General features: G+C 42.7%; 1 long non-coding RNA gene across 7 annotated transcripts in view; it reads right to left on the reverse strand.

Moving 5' to 3' along the window:
- Positions 1-280: 280 nt before the first annotated feature.
- The window catches only part of LOC120405507, a 29,743-nt gene continuing 7,907 nt past the window's right edge, over positions 281-22,116 (reverse strand). For 4 of the 7 annotated variants that reach the window (XR_005598619.1, XR_005598623.1, XR_005598622.1 and 1 more), the window contains 5 exons: positions 8,524-8,567; positions 5,443-5,640; positions 3,069-3,239; positions 2,018-2,271; positions 281-1,253 (listed from right to left, as the gene is read on the reverse strand). This is a non-coding gene — a long non-coding RNA (uncharacterized LOC120405507). The remainder of the gene's footprint in view (positions 1,254-2,017; positions 2,272-3,068; positions 3,240-5,442; positions 5,641-8,523; positions 8,568-22,116) is intronic. The other 3 variants (XR_005598625.1, XR_005598621.1, XR_005598624.1) reach the window with 3 other exon arrangements.

Below are 22,116 nucleotides of genomic sequence, written 5' to 3' on the forward strand. Positions count from 1 at the left end.
GTAAAGGGCCTGACACCACAGTGTTGGTCCAGTTGTACACCAGTGTAACTGACTGAAAAACTGATTCACCACTACGGTACACCAACCCCTATATTTTCTTGATTACCAGTCTAGCATCTATATTCTACACATTCCCTGGTTAGGATCTAGTTGTCAATCAGGCCCACAATTTTTCTTCTTTATGTTCTCAGATGGAATTAAACAATTAAAAAAAAAAACACCTTTAGAGCAGCTCAAGATACAGGGTCAGATCCACAGCTGGTGTAAGTCAATGTAACTCCATTGACTTTAGCGGAGGATCTAGCCCACCATTTCTAAGGAAGGTGGAAGTAAGAGTAACACCTGTTTTGAGGGTTTAGTAAATGATAAAATGTAGAGAGAGGAAAATAAGATACGGACAGTGTTCCAAATCTTCCTGTGGAGAGTTAAACTAGCTGTGGGTGGTGGTAAGAATTTTTTTGCAAACAGGAAAAATGAAAGTTATTTGCCAGTCTTCTCTGATGTGAATCAGATTATGTTGTTTTCTTATGACTACTAAAGTTTGCTTTTTATTGTGAGCATTGCTGCACACAAGGAGGTGTGGCTGGGAGGTGACTAAGTAGAGTAATCCATTGTTGACGACTCTGATGTACTAGAGGGTTAACATTTCACAACAGATTACCATGGTAATTACAAACTGCAGCCCAAGTGAGCAGAAAGGTCTTTCACAAAACCTGATTTCTGGTAATGGACCATGCTGTCACACTGCAATTCTTTTTCATAGTCACATTAATGACCAGGCATCAAGCTGACAGCCAGAAAGATCTCTGAATGTACAGAGTTATTTACTGCATAAGTAGGTATGACCCTCAACACTGAAAATGAGGAAGCTATTTTCTAGCACTACAAAATTCCAGAGTATAAACCAAATGCTACACGGGTGTCAAACTGCAGATACACTGGAACGTCCAAAGATACATCTCCTCACCTATCTTAGGAGGTGTTGAGTGCTCTCAACTGACATTCATCAAAAGGTCTGGTCCTCTGAGCAGTGCCTTGGAGTGGTGTTTCCATGGGTTCAAGGCTTGGTTCAAGTCTTCTAAATCAGGTTAATACTCAGTTTCCAGGCCCATTCAAGCTTTTCATAGATCAAATCCCTCTTCCTTACATCTTGTATAAAGAGGTTTGTTTAATGAAGCTCTGCTGCAGTATTTGGGTGTTGGTGAGGGAGGCTTTATTAATGGATATCCAGAATAGAAAGAGTACCAAACAGTCTGAAAAAAAAAATGTAGAAGAGGCATGTTTCTAAATTTAATTGTAAGTATGGAACTATTTTCTTTTGCAGATGGATACATTTAGCTACATAAGCTAAAAAATGAAATCTTTCTTTTGAGTGGCAGCATGACTGGATCTTGGTACATAGATATGACATGAGACATTCCTAAAAGAGGCAAATAGATCTAAATGCAGGGTAGAAGCTTCAACCGTTGCTTTATGAGGATGCACACACTGCTGCGAAAGATCAAGTGAAAACATGACCAACTAGGACAAAATAAACATAGCCCCTGTAAGACAATGGGCAAATTCTGCTCTAGAACGTGCAGGTGGAGCTCATATTAACTTCAGGGGCAGCTCCAAGCCCCAGCATGCCAAGTGCGTGCTTGGGGCGGTATGCCATGGGGGGCACTCTGCCAGTCGCCGGGAGGGTGGCAGGCGGCTCCGGTGGACCTCCTGCAGGCACGCCTGCAGGAGGTCCACCAAAACCGTGGGACCAGCGGACCCTCCGCAGGCACGCCTGCGGGGGGTCCACCAGAGCCCTGCCTGCCACCCTGCCGGCGACCGGCAGAGCGCCCCCCGCGGCATGCCGCCCTGCTTGGGGCAGTGAAATGTCTGGAGACGCCCCTGATGAACTTAGCTGAGAACCACACAGCCATTTTAGAGCATAATTTTTCCTTTTTGCTAAGGACATTAGGACAAGATGAAAATAATCCATATTCCCAAAGGCAAGAGTACTAAATACAGGGTTTAAGTTACTAACCTAAATCCAGGCTTATACGATAGTATTATGAAATCTGTACAGAGGCCAAATCCTGCTGGTCTTCTCTAGGTGGGGATGGGCCTGAACCAGAGCATCTCCATTGCAGAAAGAGGAAGGGCAGGATTTGGGTCTCCCTGTGCTTCAATGCACATGGAGTTTTTGTGGCTAGGCAGGGCGAAGGCCAGTAAATGCAGGACTACCACCAGCTATTCTCTTGCATGGAGGAAGGATGTAATCAGCTGCCAAGGATGCTCCTGAATGGAAGCAGAATTAATTCATTCCCAGCCATGATGAAGCAGCTCAGAGCACAAAGAGCCATTTGGGCTACATGCTGAATTGAAGAATTGGATGCACGTTCTCCTGAGCTATTAATCTTCCAGCAGCAATTTTAATTCCATTTTGAGATTTGTTTAAAACACAGTAAAGATGAGCAATTACAGCTAAATTTTGATCACTTAAAAATTCAGGTATGTTTTGGTAGGCATATCTGGTGCCTGCTCCTCTCTCTAGTGAGAACTGAAGATGTCCAGTTTTCTAAAGTGCTGAGCCACTTTTATATAGATGCCTAAATGGGGATGTGACCATCCAAATTTGGGCTCCCAAATGCTTCTTTAAAATCCTTTACTATTTGAAAATACTTGAAATCATTTTTAGTTTCTGCTGGTTTTAAGAAAAAAAATGAAATTTTAAACTCATCTGCCCCTTGACTGAATTACTAAATCACCTTTAGTCATTCAGGTTCACAATCACTGCTATACCCTTTCTTTCAAATCTACTCTTGGCAAGAAGAATGATATTTTCTGTGGATGTGGGCCTCACCACCATTCCCAATGGTTTGCCAGTTATCTGTGCTTCTGGATTATTGCACTGTTCTCTACTTGTACCATCTCCTGAAGGTGGCTCAGAAATTTCAGTTGGTGCAGAATCTGGCTCACTGCCTGATTTCTTGCTTATTAATGCTTCCTGCAGTGAGCATATTAGACCGAACTGGCTGACAGCATGATTGTTCTATAAAGCCCTTTTTTATTTTGGTCCTGCATTTAAAGGTTACCTCTCTCTAAGGTGCAACTTAGGCCAAGTGGAAAGCTCAAGCTGATGGTCCTTAGTTATGTTTGTTTGGAGAAAGAGGTTCACAACAGAGGGCCCATGACTTTGTAACTTACTCTTCCCTGGGCTACCAGAGCCACATTCTATTGATCTTCAGGGCACCTTGCATGGTAGGCTGGGGAAAAAAACAAAACAAAACACATTAATGTGGCCATTGGATCAATTTGACCATTGGATCAATTTGAATTTGTATTCATGTATTTTACGTTCAGCTGCATGTGCATCTAGAGCTCTGGATAAACGTTTTATAAGTGGGAATAAAGAAATAATGCACTAAGTGAAAGTTCTGTAGAATACATTGTTTTAGAGCTCAAGACTTCATCATTATAGTGCAAAACCAAAACAACTGAATAATTAGCAATTGAGTATAAGTAAAGAGGTGCTTAACAGTAAGACTAGTCCTTTTCTAGAATGATTGTGCCATTTCTGAAGTCTAGTGAAGCCAATGTATAGACTGACATTCTTTAGTCAGGAGTTAGAATCCTCCATCATTACACATGAGTAAAAATGGCTGCCTCATGACTCCCAAATCATATTTTTGCATACATCATTCACACCCCACTGCTTTTCCTTTGTGTAAAAATACCTTTGCCCTTGCATGAAGATTCATGGAATTATTAGGAAACAATCATAGAACTTTACTTTTAAGAAAATAAGCCAAGCTAGAGCGACTATGACAAGTTCACCCAATCAAAAATTTTTGAGTATAATAGCTTATATATTTAAGACATGACCAACATAAGCCACATGTATACAGAAAATAATAGAGAGCTAATAGCGTTAATCTAGCTATATTGCTTTTTCCTTAGAAATAGTTTTGCAACTTACAAGATACAGTTTGAGGATATAGAAACTTTATATGGAAAATGGTTAACTACTATTCAACTTTTAGAGGGCTCTATTCACTTAAAAAAAGGCACCTCTGCAGCTGCTGTCACACACAACTTCAAGTTTTCTTAACTCTGAAGCTTCAGAGGACAAATACAGTTCAGAAGCTTTTATCTAAAGTTCCCTGTGGAATGCCCCAGTAGGCATTTCATACAATCCCCCTCTTTTACTATGGAGCTCCACTGAGTTTGATTGACAAGGTGGGGCAATTGGGCAGTGACACAAAAACATTAAGGAAACTGTCTATTGAACACAAGACTGCTAAACGTGTGGCTAAGCTGTCCCCTGGTGAGTGGAACATTGTACTCTAGGGAACAAACAAAGGTTGCAACTAGTGCAGATAAGAGACTTTGTAAGACGCTAGTGTTTAAAATCTTTAAATTTGTAGTGTCATGTCTAAAGTAGTCTCCACAACCAGAACACTGAGAATATGCAGATCCACTAGTCAGTCATGAATCTACCAGTCTCGCCCTCAAGCTCCATCTATGGCCATGTGTAGGGATTCCTCCCAGAGCCGGTCTCTGCAGCATTAAGGAGTGGTGACCCTCCTGGAAACCTGGTGGGCACCCCAAATCCTGTGCTTCTGCACAGTTGAACAACACCTATTCTGCCGTATGCAAGGATGTCAGTACCTGTGAGGGCAGAAAGGACAGGATGTGTCTCCATGTACATTCTCGGATTAGCTGAGTAATGAATCTCTGAGCACTAGATCAGAAAATTAGATCAGTAGGGCTGTCAGGTGATTTTAAAAAAGGAATCGTGATTAATCGTGCTGTTAACAATAGAATACCATTTATTTAGATTTTTTGGATGTGTTCTACATTTTCAAATATATTGATTTCAGTTACAACACAGAACACAGTGTAAAGTGCTCACTTTGTATTTATTTTTATTACAAATATTTACATTGTAAAAAACAAAAGAAATGGTATCTTTCAATTCACTTAATATAAGTACTGTAGTGCAATTTCTGTCATGAAAGTTGACCTTACAAATGTAGAATTATATACAAAAATAACTGCACTGAAAAACAATGTAAAACTTTAGAGCCTACAAGAAATAGGACTGAGTAGACTTGTTCAGCCAATTGCTAAGACTAACAAGTTTGCTTACATTTATGGGAGATAATGCTGCCCGCTTATGGTTTACAATGTCACCTGAAAGTGAGAACTGGCATTCACATGTAGTAGCTGGTGTTGCAAGATATTTGTGTTCCAGATGCACTAAAAAGATTCATATGTCCCTTCATGCTTCAACCACCATTCCAGAGGACATGCGTCCATGCTGATGATGGGTTCTGCTCAATAATGATCCAAAGCCTTGCGGACCAACATATGTTCATTTTCATCATCTGAGTCAGATGCCACCAGCCACTTTCCAAAGTTCCTGACCTTCCGCTTTAAGCACTTCTGCTGTCAGACCATCCTTACCTGAAGCTTTCCCTTCTTTCATTTGATGGACTGTGTGGCGGACTTTGCTAATGAGAACCAGGAGTATGTGTTCATCCATTTGTTGAAGTGATGGCATTGGGACGTCTATACGTGATGCAAACAGCTGAGTATAGAAATCCCTGCAGATTGCCTCCATCTCTGTTCGATTGGTTACTGATTCTCCATCCCTGTTTACAGCTATAAATGCAACACAGACAGAATAGGAAAAGAAAAGTTAAACACTAGCATTGAATAAGGATTAATATAATTGCAAACACACACACGCAAGTACAAGTAATATTATGCATTAGCTACTTATTACTATAAAAGCATGTCCTTAACAGTGACAGGTTTTACTGATGACAGGCACGAGTACATGCAAAGCTATTATGTGTTAACTATTAACCTTACAAGTTCTATTCCTGCCCTTAATAACCACAAATACAAACAAAGATACTATCAATTGATTAACAACTTTCTACTATTCCTTAACAACTTAACACTGGTATAAAAAACTTTTACTACTATTTCTAATACTGCAGAGATCAAATTATCGCAACACTAGCATTAATACTATAGTGTCAGTACAACTTGAGATCAAAACAGCTCAAGCAACCCAGACGTCTTTACTCCGTAACCTTATACTGCATGCAACCAAACTATTTTACTTTAACACGTATTCTCGGTAGGGTAAAGTTACCCTTTAGTCGACCGCTCTTTGCACTGGCCAGGTACAGATAGTTGGTGTGATTCAGGTTTCTTCGGTAGAGGGGGTGTGGGTCAGATGGTCAAGGAGAACCACATCCTAGACCAAGACGTGCACACCCACCTACCTGAGGCTCTACACATTTATTCTCATCTGCCCGCCATGTTTTGAAGCAGGTCAACCAACCAGGTTAGGCCAGATCTTTAATGTGATTAGAGTTGTTGCTTTGGCTGTATAATTCATGCTTACTTATTTTCTTGTAGCCAATTGTCATTTTAGTTTCATAAGTTATTCCCAAGGAGATAGTTATGCCCGTATAGCCCATTGTCTCAGCTGTGGTTTGTCTAATAGCCAAATGTTCTAAATATGGCCAATGTGGGCTAGACAAGCTGTGCTTGCTTCTTAAAGCTAATTCTACAAGGCTCGCTTTGTGATGCTTCCAGAAGTTTTAGGCCTAATACTGACAACACTCTTGTTCAAATTAATCACAAATAAAATCCCTAAATTTGGTCCTGACCACCAACTTTTCAGGTGTTTTGCTATGCTATTACTTCTGCATGCCCAAGCCATGTGTTATTTCCTGTTAGTTCCCATTGACAGCACATTCTGCAGTCCTTAGGTATGACAGGTGCAGGTTCTTTGATTTTCTGCAACAGGCAACTCAAACACTGGGAAAGTGATATATGAAAATTAACCCCCCCCCCCCCGACTCTTTTGGGAGGGGCAGAGAGAAATCTGTGGGGGCTTCCCCCCTTTCTTCTATTAAATACTTTGATTTATTTTATTTGTCCTTGCAGTTATTTGAGGAGAAGCATTGAAGGGGATTCTCTGGGACACCACCAATGTGTCAGTATCATGCAGAGACATTCATGACACCTGAGACGTGTGAGAGAGACAAATCAAGGAACCAGTAATTGGCTTACTTCCTTCTGCAATTTTTGTGGTAATAAGCAGTTCAAACGGACAAATACTTATGTTGACCTTGGGTCAACAAGTGCCCTCTCCATCTATACATGCTTACACTTCTAGAGTGCCTGAACAAAGGCAGGCTTTCTGACACACCTTTGGAGATTTAACTTTTTGAGCATAAGTACAGCCACAGGAGAATGTCTGTACACGAGTTTCTCCCTTTTGAATCCTGTTATTAGGACCAGACTCGTGTGTTAGGGTCTGCATTGTTAATAAGGCTCTCTTTCAACAGGTTTCTCATTAAGCCACTTGTGTGGGTTATTGATTTTCTGCACCAGCGCTTCCATTTCCTCACTGCAAAATTGGTTCTCTTCTCCATTAGCTGTGAGAGCCCCAGCCAAGATCAGTCAGGCCTTGCAAACTGTTGCTGGCTCACAGCAATGGAGGCAGAAGTGAGAGGGGAGGGAGGTGTGGTTGGCATACTCCATCTAGGAAGAGGCTTGGATTTTGCTATCTAGTTGGTATGTACATCACCCTGCCCGAGACAATGCAAAGTGCCAGCAGGAGAGTTCCTGGGAGAGTGGTGGCTCCCAACCTCCCTATTTTATTTTTGGTTTCTGCTTACAGAACAGGCACTAGCTCATGACAAGTGCAACACGATCACTCCACTTCCTCAGAGCACTTGTGGAGGCCATATGTCTCCTTCCTTTACAGCTGCTAAGGAAGTTAGGGAGTGGCAGGCTGGGGGGCAGGGAGGCCCCATGCCACCCCAACAGAAGTAGCAGCTGCAAACTATAGTTCCCCTGCTCTGTCTAGAGGCTGGAGGCCCAGACCCCCACCTCGCCCCAGCAGAAGGCTTTTATATGCTGCCCCTACCACCATAGGTCAGCAATGAGAAAGGACAAGGATTGTAGGACTACTCTGCGTAGCTCTGATGAGGGCTGGATTGCCATAATCCAGCCCTGCATATATGGTATGGGAGGAAGGGGCAGTGTTTTAAGATTCAATGTGCATACACCTAGAGTGCTACAATAGGCTCACTATATACACTGGAAGCTGAAATATTAAAGAAATCCCAGTTACAGTCCCAGAAATACCTGTTTGGCTTTGAGCACTTTCACTGGTGGTGTGATTTTTCTGTTTGTAGTGCTGTAGTACCTAAAAGAGCCCTTTTTTGTGAATGAAAATCTTCCAATAATCCCATTAAGGGGTTCAACTTCTGTTTATTAGTCAGTACATTGACTACATGCAATCTGGCCACCTGGTTTACTAGTAAGTGGACAAATATTTCTAAGCAGCTCTGTAATTAGAGTCTTCAAGCTATGTCCAAAGCGATTTGCTTGTTTCTATGTACCATGTGTCAGTTTTATTACTGTTGAGAACTATGAGAAGACAAGGTTAAAGTCTGTCAGACTGTTTTAATCCTGATTTCCTGGTTTTTAGCAGAAAATCCATCCTTAACTCACCTCATTGTGCCCAGATATTGCAGGTAGGTGATGTACCATAATACCTAGACAGACAGACAAAAGGAAGAAGCTTAGGATGGGATTTCAGCCTTCCCTCTGAATTTCCTGGTTTGTGTGTTTTTAAAAAAACAACAGATTTTTAACATTTTGAACATCTACAAACAGCATTAAGAAAAATACACCAGCTTTAGAATGACAGGATATGCTGAGTGCCCCAAATAGGAAGGATCATTTTAAATTTGAGGACATATATTAATCTTTCAGAAATTTGTACATAACCCCTCATCTCCTCATGCTCATAAGAACATAAGAATGGCCCTACTGGGTCAGATCAAAGGTCCATCTATCCCAGTATCCTGTCTTCCAACAGTGGCCAGTGCCAGCTGCCCCAGAGGGAATTAATAGAACAGGTAATCATCAAGTGATCCATCCCCTGTCGCTCATTCCCAGCTTCTGGCAAACAGAAACTAGGGACACCCTTCCTGCCCATCTTGACTAACAGCCATTGATGGACCTATCCTCCATGAATTTATCTAGTTCTTTTTAAAACCCTGTTATGGTCTTGGCCTTTAGAAAATCCTATGGCAAGGAGTTCCACAGGTTGACTGTGCGTTGTGTGAAGAAATACTTCCTTTTGTTATTTGCTCTGTGCTTGTGTTGTCTAATTGTACCTTAAAATGTGAACCTTAAAAACAAAAAGATGAGGAAACGTCTCCAAGCCAAAATATTTTACTTATGCCAGCTCCTACCTAACATTTAGCGGACTCCTTTCAGTTCTTTGGTGGAGAGGGCCTCATAGGTTTATTTATTTAAGTTCTTCTGTGAAGTATGCAACACTTCTTTCCCCCTTTCAAATGTTTGCATCCAACCAAGCTGGTTTCAGCAGCTTCTCAGAGGGAGTCAAGGTCAGCCATCAGTGCAGCCTTTGCTCACTCAATGTTATTTAAATAAGTACCCTGGTGTAGCCAACTACACAAAATATACTTTCAAAGAGTGTGGGCCAGTAGCACTCCAGCTATGAGGAAACTTTGGGAGCCTGAATAGGTTTTATTCAGATAGGATGCAGGAGAGGATGATACAAAGTGCTCCATTAAAATGCCAGGGATTTATTATAGTTTGGAGGATAGGCAGGTTCTGGACTGACTTACTGCTTTGGCTGGCTGTAAAGGCCAGTTTTTAAAGGTAACCATCATTCAGCTTCAGTTCCCCCTCAAATATGAAGTGTCCTAATATTTGATAGTCCAAAATGCAAGTATGGTATCTCTTTTCTCGATATCCACACTTAAGCATGGAGTGCAGCCTTGCTAGTCATCTCAGAAAATAGATGGGGGGGTGGGGAACAGCACTGTTTTGTTCCCTTTTTTTGTAGGGATCTTTAAGCTGCATAACTGGACCCACTGGCTGGCTGAAAAGAGATTAGGCACAAGTAGGATTTGTTAAAGCCACCTGCTTAAGATATGACAAAGTCAGTCAACTGTGAAGCTGAGCTACTCAGACATCCAGGAAGTCTTCTGAAGACAGGAGATTATATATTGCCCCCATAAAGAAGCCATGTCAGGGGCAACAAGATTAATCCAATGCTGTAAGTGCCATTGCCAGTAAGAGTATTGTATTAACTAATTAACGTTACTTGAATCTGTCCACTAGTTCTTTCTACATAGAGCAGACTGTAGGAGCCGTTCAGTACAAATATTATGTATCTCAACCTTCTGAGTGCTTATACAAATAATTAAAAAAAAAGTGAAAAAAGGTACCATCTAGACAGGGAAATATAAACCAACACAACCTGTAAGTTTTTCCACTCCTGTTGTGAAAGTGAGGCATTAACAACTATAGTGCTGAGTTATCCCAGATAGATAATGCAAAGTCTGAAAGATTAGCTTATTTACAGTTCAAAGAAGAGGTGTGGCCATATTATAATTGTGAGAATGGGGGCAGGCAAAAGGTTTTTTTTACTACCAGTATTTCTCCCACCATTCTGTAAAAAAATTGCACCACACTACACTATTATGTCTCCATCAGAGGGGTTATATGGCTCCCATTTATCTAATATCCAAGCCAAATTCAATGTGTGGGTCATTGCATCATTTTGCTTAAAAATTCCCCTTTACTTTGCACTAGATATCCTACAGTTACTTTGTGTTTCAAGTTATTGTTTAGCACCACCCCTGTATATGCTGTTACACGGTGTTCATCCCAGAGGTAGCTGCACTCTAGGACTATGGCCCAGAGCTGAATTTATGACTGTGGCCCAGATCCACAAAGGGACTTTGGAGCCTGGGTCTCCCACCTCGCAGCACCTGTCACCCTGCTCCAGTGACTCTAAAACTGTTCCACTTTGTGCAACAGGAGAGATGAGGGAGACCCTTTTCTTCCCTTCTGGCAGAGGGGTGGGGATTTGAAGCCGGGTCTCCCATATCCTCAGCAAGTGCTCTAATCCCTGGGCTAAAAGTTGTAGGATGGGCAGCAGCTGCAGCACCACTACCAGTAACACTCATATGCCCAGCAACCACTCTTCATAGCTCGCTAAGTAGAGATAGGTGCCTAACTCCAGACTGCAGGAAGGTGCTTATCTCCCAGAGAGGGATGGGGCTTAGCCCTCATCACTGCTGTTGGCATCTCCCTTTGGTTTATTTAGGTGGCTCCATTCAGCTATGAGCTGCCAAAATCTTAACCGGTTCCCTATAAAAAGTTCTGATTTAAGGGATGTGCCACAGTATGTATTTTTTTGTACCAACAGAGTTACCATATGTCCATATTTTCCCGGATGGTGATTTAAGAACCAAAAAGCCTGACATGTCCAGGAAAATATGGATGTATGTTAGCCCTACCTAAAGTGTTTTTAAAAAGATGGGCCTGAACTAGAAATAAGCTCCGTTTCACATGTGTGCATCCCTGCCACTCCCTGGGGGTGTGCTAGGGTGACCAGATGTCCCGATTTTATAGGGACAGTCCTGATTTTTGGGTCTCTCTTATATAGGCTCCTATTACCCCCCACCCCGTCCCAATTTTTCACATGTGCTCTGGTCATCCTAGGGTGTGCACATGTGTGGGTCCCAGCTGCTCCCTGCCCCCCTTATTGAAGCAGGTGTGCAGGGTTACTGCCCTGGGAACTGCAGGGCACCAGTGGACATGGGGACAGCTGCAGACAGGGGCTGGCTGGAGGCAGAGAAGTCCGGTGCTGGCTGGCTGTGGGCAGGGCAAGGGGTGCAGGGCTGGCTGGAGACAGGGGCTGGCTGTGGGCAGGGTGGAGGGTACTCACCAGGAGAGCAGCAGGACACAGCCCAGGCCTACCAGAGCAGCCAGGGACCCACCAGGCAGCAGTGGGAGTCCCAGAGCCCGGGGTTGGGGGAGGGGAGGAGCAACAGCAACAAGGCCAGTGCCCAGGGCCAGATGGTGGCCCACATAGCTCCCACAGCACAGCACCCCTGGCCAGGGCCAGCTTTAGGCTGATTCCCCCTGAATTGGGCCCCGCGCCCTAAAGAAGAGCGCCTAACTTAAGCGCCTTTTTAATTTCTACTCACCCAGTGGCACTCCAGGTCTTCAGTAGTGGGTCCTTCAGTGCCGTGGAAGACCTGGAGCGCCGCTGGGTGAGTCATCCCTGTTGGGGCCCCATCGAAACTATTTGAATCGGGCCCCGCTCTTCCTAAAGCGGGGCCTGCCCTGGCAGCCAGAGGAGGAATTACATCACTTCCTGGCTAGAGCCCAAAGCCACAGCACCCCCTCACAGGGAAGAGGGTTAACAACTGGTTCTAAAACTGTTTAAAAATTTAACAGCTGGTTCGTGCCAACCAGCTCACCACTGGCTCCATGCCTACTGTGCTGGCTTTGTGGATTCTGAGGTGTCTATCTTTCCACATTAAATTGTATAGAGTCTACTCACCTAATTTGGCTTTGTGGATCACAGTGCTGTTTTTATGATTTTTCTAGATGACTAAAAGTAGTGAGTGAGTATCACAGTGCCAACACCTAAGTGCCTTTGTGGATCCCACCCCAAATCCATAGCTTAGTTCCAGGTGTCTCAGTTTCATGGTAACTGCACCTGTATTTCCCCCACCCCCAATCTGTGTTCCACTCCAGGAGTGCCCTGTCAGGCCTCCAGCCATCACTTGCATCTGGGCAGGGACCATTGTCCCATTCCCTCTGACCTGGGAGTTTTAAGGCTGCACAGCAGCATCCCTGCCTTACACGGTGATATCTCCAGCAAGCCAGTCTGCCTAATGGCTAGCATCTGTGTGTTGCTTTCTGCACCTTATCACACAGCTCTAAGCAAGCATCTTTATTAAGGTAAAAGCCTCCAGAGAGGTCATTGTATTGTTTCTATTTCCTATATACACATGCTAAAAGATGACCAGGGGTCACCCATCAGTCTTACTGGGCTCTTGTAGGCCAAAGTCTTTCCAATCCTTCCAGAGGTTGGGGCTCCCCCTTGGAAAGAAAGAAGGCCCCGAGTCAGTTAAATGCAACCTTTTGGGACAAAAGCTCTTTCTTTGTCTGTTGATCTCCAGAAAACCCAGTTTGAACCAGTATCTGCAAACCCTCCCAGTGGGTAGTACCTCTGTTTGGAACCCAAGTGATTCACCTAAATGACCCCCATTGTTATTAGTTCCTGGAAGAACTGTGACAACCCTCCCACCCTGAAATTACATATTATATTAAAAAAATCCCTGATTCACAATGATACATAAACTTGATACAATAGGTTCCTCTAAAGATACTCCATGTGGTTGCAAGTGTCCATCAGTCTTCTGATCAGGTGAGTTACTCTGATAATTGAGACATCAAGGTGCTGATGGGAAGGTGGGATAATCTAATGTGACAGACACATCCTATTACTGCTTAAACTAATGTACTAACTGGAAACTGAGATAGATGCTCCTCAACCAAACTATTGTTTAAAGCAATTTGGTTTTGCAGTGCAAAATTTAAAGGATACACTTACATTAAACAGTTTCAGGTTGCATGCTCAGTAAGAAAGCTTCATAGATAGTGACAATATTTTTAAAATAAAATCAAGACATTTTTCAGATCACAAAATAAATTCAAAAGACAAAAAGGCACACTAAAAAAGCATACTGTCACTGCTGCCAGATCTTACTCAAGAGCACCACATGCTCTTTCCTTGCACACAGGATTCTTCCAATAATTTAATATTCTGAATGAGTTTGACACACTAAAGTATTGTTAGCATTCATTCCATGCAAAACAGTAGCTTTGATAGCATCAACTCTTGTCATAGGTCTCACCCCCACTTAGAGCTGTTGGGTTCGAAAATGGGGACCTGCACTGGTTTCCCTCTAAACTAAAAATCCTAGTTTAGATCTGGTAAAAGCTGCCACCACCCAATCAGGTACGTGGATTGGGACACAGTCCTTCCCCAAAATCCTTGGGGATCCCAAGAGCCCCAAATCCATGGAGTTCTTACACCCAGGAGAAATAAACCATTCCCCCCTGCTTCCTCCCCCCTCCCTTTTCCTAGGAGAGATACCGGGATCCACTACAGAGGGATGCTTCCCTCCTCCCCTTTCCCTGAGAATCCACCCAAGAAAAGATTAACCAAGTTAACAGAAAAGATTTATTAAAGAATAAAAAGAAAGTAACTTGTCTCTGTAACCCAAGATGGAACAATACACAGAGTCTAACCTATAAACCTGGAGAGCATTCCCCCCTCCCCCTTTCTTTCTCAGTAAAAGCAAAGTAACAGCAAACAGGAATAAAGAATTTCCTTCAGCAAACACACAATTGCAAATGTAGAAATCAAATTATAAGACTAATCCGCCTTTCTAATTAATACTCACTATTGAATAGTAGGAACTACTCCAGGAGAACTTGGAGACATAACTGGCCTCTCTTAGATCCAAAAAGAGAACACTAACAAAGAACACAGACAAAGGCTTCCCACCACAGAGATTTGAAATTACCTTGTCTCTGATTGGTCCTCTGGTCAGGTGGTCATCAGGTACTGCATGTTAACCCTTTACAGGTAAAAGAGACCTTAACCCTTAACTATCTGTTTATGACAACTCTAAATTGACGTCTCTTTATTCTGACCACTCCTCATGACACACAGTATTCATTCCATGGGAATGTTCTAGTCACCACAGAGCAAATTCTGCTCAGTTGGGAGCAAAAGCATTTTTACTCCCAAAGTTTCCTACTACTTTAATTTTTCCTGCCCTCTTTTAAAAAGAGAATAAAAAAACTTTAGAAGCATATCTTCCAGTCTTAGAGGTGGGGGAGAATAAGTCAAAAAGGCAAATTAAACTAAGTGCACTCTAGGGAATAAGGATGAAATGTGAGCCTGAAGACAACTATGAAAGCTTAAATCTGAACTTGATGACATTTTTACTACAACCATGCAAGGAAAGTCAGGGCTACCAACACAGAACAAAGGTCAGGTGTGAAATCAACAAAGCATATTTCCCAGACTTCTAAACTGTAGTCACCAGATTTGTGCAAATTAGCACATAGCAGCTCAGATAGAAAGTAAGTCCTATTTTAACCTTTGTTAAAATCTTTACAGAATACACACCAGAAGACCTCAGTTTGATAAAGTGATGCACGATTAAGGTATTTATTGCAAAAGGACCCTTTTTCATTTGCTGATAAAAGATAAAACTGACAATGTTCAGTTCAAATTTGGTATGTTTACTCTGAATGAGTAATTTGTTGCTGAAAGTTTCATCTAAAATAGTGGTTCCCAAACTTGTTCCGCTGCTAGTGCGGGGAAAGCCCCAGCGGACCAGGCTGGTTTGTGTACCTGCCGTGTCCGCAGGTTTGGCCGATCACAGCTCCCAGGTACACAAAAAACGGAATCCACATCTCATGAGCTTCCTCTTGGTTTGGTTTTGCAAACCAAAAACCCAGCTGACAAAGTTTTGCAAAGCCCACACCTAGCTGCCTTTGCTTCTCTAGAACCAATTGAAGATTCCCTCCCCCGTTTGTGCTTAGCTCTCAGAATGCTATAGAAACCACTTATGTATTAGGATTGAATAGTACTCTTCTCTTCATGAGGCTTGAAAGGTGAGAAGCAATGAACTAGGGATCAGGAGTTTAGAGTCATAGGCACTGCCTTTCATAAGGGCCATTTCCTTCAGCAAGCTTCTAGCTTTGTGGTGAATGATTAACTGTTAGCTTCTAGGCTGACCATGCATCTTTGAGGATTCGTTTGGCATCAGTTCTCATTCAGCTTTACCTAAACTGTCATCCCAAAGGAGCACTTATGAATCTGAACTTTATTCCCTTTTAGTCCATTATTCTTTAAAATGAGCCATGCCTGACAAGTGCTGGGGTGGGGGTCTGAAATCTAGTGTTGTTTTAAAAGCAGTTTTTCCTCCTGTGGTGCTGTAGGTATGGTAGATTTTGTCCCCTCATCCCAGAGAGTTTTTCCATGTCCCTAGTTAAATGACAATGATCCTTGCCTTTCCTTCTTACCACCACTTACTTAATCCACTCATTATGGCTGAGCTTTATTGCCCCCATCTGCCTGGTAGATGGAACATATGGGAATCTCTTTTGAGCTCATTAAGGCTGCTTCTTTATTCCTAGCAATTTCAGCTGAGAAACTGGAGAGTGACTTGGTCCAGAAACTGAGTTACCTTCTCTGAGCAACTGTCCTTTTAAATAGAACATTATCTAGGCAGTGGGTGGATCTTCCATGGCTACTATATAGAGGACATTAGTCTCCAAGGCCCGATCTACACTGGGGACTGGGGGACAAACAAAACAAACAAAATCTAAGTTACGCAACTTCAGCTATGTGAATAATGTAGCCAAAGAATGTACTTAGACCTACTCACTGTGGTGTCTTCACTGCAGTGAGTTGACCGCTGCTGCTCCCCCCCCGTCAACTCTGCCTGTGCCTCCCATGGCAGTGGAGTACAGGAGAGCACTCTGTGTGTGTGTGGGGGGGGGGTGTCGATTTATCATGTCTAGTCTAGACGCAATAAATCAACCCCCGCTGGATTGATTGCTGCCCGCCGATCCGGCGGGCAGTGTACACATACCCCAAGGCCGTCAATCCAAGTGTGGTGACAGAAGTAGCATTCCACTGGAGACTGATAAAAAAAAAATGTATCTCATTAGTTTGAGCATGAGAGACAAAATTGCCCCTTCTTATCAGATGTGGTTTTAAGTGACCTGCAGGGATCATAGCAATATCCTTATCTTCTGCAAGATTTTTTCCAAGCTTGCTTTTAAAGGATGATCAACAGGTATGCAGGGTATCATCTGTACATTACAAATTTGTTAATCTGCAAAGCATGCTGGCTTCACATATTAAAGAAATTGAAGCATTTACATTACAGCATGCTTTAGTAGATTAAGTACAATGATTGAAAGAGGCCATCAAGCACCAGCAAGGAATTAGCGAGCCTGCACAGATACTAAATTACAACCACAAAGTATGTTGCCATTTAAGAATATGTATCAGATCTTTGTTAAACCATTTCATCTTGAGACAATAAATAAAAGATCCAATTTTTCCCATGCTGAGAATGAACTCAGGAACTGAGCAAAATCATGAGTAGGTACACTTTTATTCAGGTTTTCCCATATACCATGCATTTCATTGTTTGTTATAAAAATGGTATGAGATCAATACTACTGTTTATAAAGCCGCATCAAATAATATTGGTGAGATTTTGCCAATGAAGTTTAGTAATGGTTAGAATTTGAGGCTTTTCCTCATAGAATCATAGGACTGGAAGGGACCTTGAGAAATCTTCTAGTCCATTCCCCTGCACTCAAGGCACAGCTAAGCATTATCTTCTAGACCATCCCTGACAGGTGTTTGTCTACCCTGCTTTTTAAAATCTCCAATGATGGAGATTCCACAGCCTCCCTAGGCAATTTATTCTAGTGCTTAACTACTCTGACAGTTAGGAAGTTTTTCCTATTGTCTAACTAAAAACTGTCCTTGCTGAAATTTAAGCCCATTGCTTCTTGTGCTATCCTGAAAGGTTAAAGAGACTTTAAGGTGAGACTTAACCATTTTATCCACCACCTTTTATTACCTACAATACATTCTTTAAAATAAAAATAAAATAAAACAAACCCAACATGTTACTAGGTAATGTTTGAAAGAACACATCATCATAGTGAAAAAAAAAAATCAGAACCACGCCAGTATCTCTTAAGTCATATTGGTGAGAAGAAAAAAAAAAAAAGCATTTCCTTTTTACTACAACTTCTTTATGCAGACATCAGAGCTCAATGACCATGTTCCATAACCAGAGGATAGCTTCTGTATTAAGGGATGCTGGGCACTGTGAAGTTGGGGAGGAAGTCTACAGTCTTCACGTGGTGCTCCCTCCCCCCGCCCCCCTATCTGTAGCTAAAGCAAAGCTAAAAAGTAGACAAAAGGCAAAATTGGAGCTCAAATTCTCATTGTACAAAGCAAAAGACAAATACAGCCTCAAGGAGTTGTCACTCACTTTTACAAGCCTTTCCTACTCCTGGGTTTTTATACGTCCTGCTCTATTCCTCAAGGAATCCCCCAAACCCTTGCCTCCTCTCCCCACCATACTCACTATAAAGGTTATCCCATCCCAAGACTATCACAATCAACATTCTTCCCCAGCGGTGCATGCTTCCATGCCCACTATTGCTAGACACACTGCACTGCTCAGTGCCTGCTAGCAAGTAAGCTCCATCAGGAGGTATCTACCTCCTAGCTACTAGGAGGGGAATTCAAGGTTCCCTCTTATCCTGCCACTACTGCTGGTCCCACATCTTCTGGCCAGAGGTCCAAAAGGTAGCTTACAGAAACAGACAGAGGGTGGGATTTTTCAAGTGTGCTTAGCATTGGCCTAACTCCAGTCTTATTGAAGTCCATGATAAACTCCATTTGTCTCCAGTAGGAACAGAGTTAGGTCAATGATGAGTGTCAGAAAATGTGCAATATTTCTTCTCTCTGCCCCCCCTCCCCAGGGAATGAAAATTCTAACTCCTTCCAAATACACAGAGCCCCCTTAAAATGGCTATAAATACCAGGGTTAGGATTTCACCCCATTTAAGTCATTAGCAATACTCCACTGATCAAACCTTAACCAAATTTTGATTTGTTTGGAAAGTTAGTCTGAGAATTTAATGTGTGTGTGTTGTAGCCACTTGGAGAGGTAACATTATATCCTCTTTTACCATTAGTGTATATTTGTTTGGATCAAAAAGAACCATCTTTCCAAGGGTATGACTAGACTGTAATCACAAGGTATGATTGCAGCTAGAGCAGACACATCTGGAACAGTGAAGCTGTGGCAGTGAGAGTAGTTTCCCCAGAGTTCCAGGTGGACTTGTATAATCCAGGCTGAAGCAGCTTCAATATTCTGGAACTAGAGCTAGCTAGATTAGAACTAGCTTGGGTATGTCAACTTGATCTGCAATCAAAACCTGTGACTGCAGTGTAGGCATACCCACCATAACTATATGCCTGCTGTTTTCCTCTAACGATATGTTGCAAGGCCTTACTTCCCTTATGTCCCACCAATACAGCTCTTTGACCAAAAGGCTAGTGCACACTATTTACATAGTGACCTATCAGAGTCTCACATCTAATAGTATTATAATGCACTTTCTGACAGGAGCTTAGTGCTGGGGATACTGGACAGCTATTTGGCAAGCATATTTATCTGGCAAAGAAACTGCCCACAGTCCAAGAATTGCCCATTCTCCTTAGTTCAAACGTTTTAATCGTGAGTTAATTACCTCTGAGTATACCAGTCCCTTAGGCCAGCAAAGGTCAAGGAGCCCATGGAAAAGTAGTAGTTATACTATAGAACGTTGAGTAGCTAAACAACTTATATGCGAAGAAGACTGAAGTATTTAATGAAGGGATTTATGTAAACAATTAGACAATTTAATTGTTTTTTTTAAACAAAGGGAAGAGGCTAATTTTAAGATCTCTGCTGCCAGCAGCTAATCTTCCTTCTTTTTAATTAAGAAACCAAAACTACATCCATTTAGAAACCATGAAGCCATTTTGGATCAATTTAAACAGATAAGTGTGTGCATTAAGTACTGCTCATGGCCACTTTTAAATGTTAGGCACAGTTCCAAGAAGTTATTCTCCCATGTACAACTGAAAAGCAGCAATTAAAACCAGAGTATTCTATAACGTAACAGTCACTGTCTTACTTCTCAAAGTTGACAATGGAATGCCAAGAACCCCCCCCCCCCACCACACACACACACTCTTTGAAAATATAAAGAACGGTAAGGTTTTGACTTAAACATTCACAAACAAAGCAAGAAAATAGGATTGGATGACTGAACCTAGCTGGCAGCTCGCATTTGTTTCCTCATCCCCCAATTATCCACTTTGCTTGTATGCTGAGATGGTTGAAATATTTTAATTTTTTCTTTAAAAAAAAGTACATCGAATTTCTGACTAATCTCTCCCCCCCCCACACACACACACACACTTTCACCCGTTCTACCTACAAGCACTGTAGTCATTCTTAAGAAGTCTACAGTGATTGCAAAATGTCTTGGAATAAAAAAAAATGTTACACCTGTAACACAGTGTGACTCCTTTCTGATCTAGGGGAAGATAACAAGGTCTCCCCTGATTCTCTCACTGCCTCAGTTTCCTCACTCATCTAAGCCAGCAGACCAACTCACTGGCCAGTGGATCAATAAATTTCCCACCAGTATTTCCCTCCCTTTTCCCAGGGTTTCATTTATTGATCAAACAAAAAACATAGTTCAACATAAATCAAGACAGGTAAATTAGGTCCTGTCACCTGAGTGCCCCCCCCCACCAAGGGGCTACTTTCAGGGGCTATATAGTAGGCATCCCCCCAAAGTCTTTCACTTGGCTGGTGTGGCAATCACCCTTACAGGTCTTTTTCCTGACCCTGCAGCTGAGCTGTGTGGTGGTTTATCTCACCACCTGGAAAGCAGGTACTTAGGCACAGGGAGGGTTATGCCCAATTCCCTTAAAAAGGCCCATTCTACCCTGTGACAGACACACTGGTAAAATTCTGTCCTCATTGAAGTCAATGGCAAAGTTTCAATTGACTTGAATAAGGACAGAATTTCATCCTACATTTAGTCACTAAGACAGTAGTGTATATCCTGGTTGATTGCCACGCTAATCACAGAGGGCTATATTTCAGTTATGCTGAATGTATACAATATAGTTCAGGAAGCATCTGGGGATATTTTTGATTAACCAGGATTGTATGAACCTAAAAATAAATATAATTTTATATTTTTGTAATTTTCTCCGTGACTGAGCTCATCTAGAGTGGTTTTCGGATTGGAGTGGGATAGTAATTAGTTGTGACCAACTAAAAGGTGTCTCTAAAGGTTAGAAGCAGGGGCGGCTCTAGGCACCAGCAAACCAAGCTGTTGCCTAGGGCGGCCAAATCTAGGTCCGGAGCCGCGGACGACCGGACCTGCCGCAGGCATGACTGCGGAGGGGGCGCTTGTCCCGCGGCTCGGCTGGACCTCCCGCAGGCATGACTGCGGCAGCTCAAGCGGAGCCGCCGGACCCGCGAACCGTCCGCAGCCGTGCCCGCGGGAGGTCCGCTGTTCCCGTGGCTCCGGTGGAGCTCCCGCAGTCATGCCTGCGGCAGGTCCGCTCGTCCCGGGGCTCCGGTGGACCTGCCGCAGGAGTTCAACCGGAGCCGCGGGAACAGGGGACCCGCCGCGGGAACGAGGAAGGGCGGCGCAGCACACCGCGCTGCCTGGGGCAGCCTATTTTCTAGAGCCGCCCCTGGTTAGAAGACTGTTTTAGCCTGACAGAAGTTAAACGTACACAGAATCCTTGACAGATGTGTTCTCTCTTCTTGACAGTTCTATTTTTATTATGCCTTTCAACACACATGAGTTTTGGTGACAGATCTAGAAAAAGGGACAAAAGTTTATATGTAGAATTTTCTTCCCTGGTCGTTTGCTTTTTAAAATTTAAAAGCAATCAGAGATTGTTATAATGCATGTTAGAATACCCTGTTCTGTTTTTTTTCCTGAAGACAGTACATTTTGTCTTAATTGAATTCAAGTGTCATTTTAACTGTAACAGACTGGCCACAAGCATGCATTACAGACATTCAGACGAAGCAAAAAGTTCTCTAGTGAAAGTAGACAGCATAGAACAGCCATGGAGATACAGAGTACACCCAGAGTATAAGCATACACTTCGGCACAGCAGTCCAACTTGATGCTATACAGTGTGTTTCAAGGTTACATTCAGATGGTGGAAGGTCAAGGAGTGACCTCACAGCACCAGCAACATGACATTTCTAGTGTTCTGATGCTATTTTTAGCCACATCAATTTCAGAGGAAAGAGCTAGTAGAACATAATATGGTTAGATCTTAGTTGTTACTGTTAGGTAGTAAAAGCAGGGCACAAAGACAGACCAAAACTTCATGAAGTTTCCCAAGCTTGATTCATAACAGGTGCATGTATTTCTCTCTCTGAGAAACTAAGTGAAAATGGCATCTGTTGAGCTGAGAGGACCTCCCCAGTCATGTGGGGCAGGCTCAGCCAATTAAGGATGCAGAACAAATACCATTTGACATACCCCATTGGATCTATCCCAAACAAACATCACTTCAACAGGAAATACTTTATGGACAACCAGATAAAG

This window comes from Mauremys reevesii, linkage group 5 (genome assembly GCF_016161935.1).
Source record: "Mauremys reevesii isolate NIE-2019 linkage group 5, ASM1616193v1, whole genome shotgun sequence".
In the NCBI taxonomy this organism is placed as follows: Eukaryota; Metazoa; Chordata; order Testudines; family Geoemydidae; genus Mauremys; species Mauremys reevesii.